This window comes from Heterocephalus glaber, unplaced genomic scaffold (genome assembly GCF_053883595.1).
Source record: "Heterocephalus glaber isolate CG9 unplaced genomic scaffold, H.glaber_assembly_v1.0 deba00001481, whole genome shotgun sequence".
In the NCBI taxonomy this organism is placed as follows: Eukaryota; Metazoa; Chordata; class Mammalia; order Rodentia; family Bathyergidae; genus Heterocephalus; species Heterocephalus glaber.
Window position 1 is genome coordinate 1711068 of NW_028258317.1, and position 2783 is coordinate 1713850.

The following is a 2783-nucleotide window of genomic DNA, read 5'->3' on the forward strand; positions in this document are numbered from 1 at the left end:
GGGTGTGGGCAGAGGGGACTTGCAGAACCGGGTCTGAGGCGGGGCTCCAGATCAGACCTTCCCATCAGGGTCACAGAGCCAGAGGAAGGGGTAACCTCTAGAGGGAGAGACTGTGTCTGAGTGTTGAGAACCATCTTACAAAGCCTGTGTTGGGGGAGTCAGATGACGGAGAAAACAGAGCTGACCGGAGCAAGACAAGTGATGGAGAATGGCAAAGCAGGAGGAGGTCAGGATGGACTCCAGACACAGGGCCCAAGCCTCTGCACGGGATGTTAAACATCTTAGCAGGCTGCTTTTGGGGTTAGAGGTGGCTGGCTCAGTTAAAGGGTTTGAGTCTGAGCTTCCATGGGACTGAATGTGCCAAAGGCAGAAGGGTAAAAGATAAAAATTAGTCTTTACATTGTTTTATGACCCAGTGTTGTTTTTAACTCAAGAATGCTTGTGCAAATGGAGACAGACAAACTTGATGGTTTTCAAGTTTAAAAATCCTTCTGAGAGTTTGGCTTGATCCAGTTCAGAAGTCTGGAAGCTGAAACACAGACACTGTCAGATCAGACTTTTGGGATAGATCCATAATTTAGCACCAGAGTATTTACATCCTTCGTCATGTGCAAATTCATTTATCTCTTTCCCAGACACAGAGGCAAACTTTTAGTGCACTCACAACTTAGAATGCCACAAGCTCCCTCTGCTGATTTGATATATGTTGGGGAAAAATGATTAATGTGAGTTCCTCCCTCTTCCCTCCCCTCCGTGGCTCAAAGAATTCAGCTTTGGCTGGCTCCATTTTTTTTTTCCTTCCTTGCCTTTAAAAAGTGTTCGGTATTGTCCAGTCTAGTAGCTAGGCTTTTATGAAGCAAAATTGGGAAAACAGGAAGAAACAAGTTAAAAGGAAGGAGGAAGGAAGAGAAAACCAGAAGACAGAGAGACAGAGAGAGAGAGAGAGAGAGAGAGAGAGAGAGAGAGAGAGAGAGAGAGAGAGAGCCCGAGCTGTGATTTGAGGGAAGGAATCACAATGGACCGTAATTGCTTTGGCCCTTGACCTCCTCTCCTCTCCTATGATGTTAATGGACCCCTACTTTCTCTCTGGACCTTATACTTCTCCATTCCTACTCCATGCAATTCACACACAGCTCAGTTTTTTTTTCCTCAAGAGGTGGACAGAATCCCAGTGACGAGTTAAGAGATGAGTGTAAGGCATGGAATTGGCCCAATGAGAACCAGCTCTGGGTCTTTCCTTAGAGCCCTGGAGAAGGGGGACTTTTCTCAGTGAGTTTAGTAAACTGATAAGATATAAGCCTGGGGTTACTGGTAGCCACAGAATGGAAAAAACTTTTAAGAGGATGAAGCAATCAGGAAGGAAGGAAAACTGCGAATCAGAGTTCTAGCTAAAGGAATGACTCTGATTTCTCAATTTCATGAGAAACTATACTTTCTTTTTAAGCTATTTTGAGTTAGGAATCCAACACATGTGATCAAAAAAGCACTGACTAGAAGAGGGACTCCAAGAAAGGAAGTAGCAGGGGAAAGAAAAAGGGATCTCCACCAATGCTCCTCGGGAGTTAAAGAGAAAGATTAGACTCCTGACTGGTGTTGGAAAGTGGGACTAAAGTATTATAGAAAAAATGAAGATAAGGAGACAAGGAGACTCAAAATTTTTTAATCTCCCTTATTACCTTAAAAGTCTGAGTCAGATCCCTGCTCAGCTCTGCACTCAGACATTTTTATCACTTCCAGAGAGTCCTGTTGCAAGGTTTATGAGCCCTAAGTTTACCTAGTCAGTCTTGTGCCCTTCAACACTGAGGACACCAAGTTAAGAATCACATAATTTTCAGAGTTTGGGGGTGGGGTCATCCAACTGCCAGCTTTTTACAACATCCTTTCCCAGACGCCCTGGAGCAATGCCTAGAAATCTCCAAACCTGGAAGCACCTTGGAGTCCAGGAACGCCAGAGCCTCCCAGACCTTCCCATGATGAGATCACCCCAGGCAAAAGCAATCATCTCATGGGCCCCTAACTGCCCCTCAAGCCAGCAGTATTCCTCCCAAGCTAGGAAACCAGAACTGAGATACTGATCTGAGCCTAGGCAACCTCAGATAACCGGCAAACACTGGCCTTGTCCTTCCATCATGAGAGGGCCAATCTGAACCTCTGTATGACTATGCCTCCTCCAGATGGTCAAGCTGAAATCGTTTTCCTATTCTCCTTTACTTTCTAACTCTGCCTAATAAATCTGCCTGTGCCTTGACAAGTCTTGAAATGCTTTTTCCATGATGAACACCAAGAATCTACTGGGCTGGGGATTTAGCTCAGTGGCACCGAGTAGGGGACAGGGGAAGGGGACGTTACCAGGACCTCTGCAGTAAGTCCTAGTCTCTTGTGAGCCACAGCAGCACACGGCGAATTACAGGAAAGGAAGAAAAATGAGACTGAGAAGAAGCCGAGCTTTGGGTCTGATCAGTGCTGCTCTGGGCAGCAAAGACAAAAGCCCCCAGCTTACCACACCTTTTATTCAGTACATCAGGAGAAGCAAATGCAACAAATGACTTGCAGAGAGTTCAATAGTTCACATTGGGATAAACAAGGTGTAACAGAAGGCTTGCAGAGAGTTCAGTACATCTCCGGCAAAGAAGATATTAACAGTCCAAGAACAACGAGGAACTGAGCAGATGTTTGTTCTCCCAGGATGTTTCTTGTCCTGGAGAATCACAGCATCACTGGATCACTGAAGTCTCAGTTGTGACCGGAGGCCAAACTGGAGTTATTCTGTAGCTGGGCTGTAG

The 2783-nt window shown here is 45.7% G+C and overlaps 1 protein-coding gene across 8 annotated transcripts in view; it reads right to left on the reverse strand.

The window, feature by feature from the left end:
• Palm2akap2 (PALM2 and AKAP2 fusion) overlaps positions 1-2783 on the reverse strand; it is a 504788-nt gene that overhangs the window by 154552 nt on the left and 347453 nt on the right. The window lies entirely within an intron of this gene.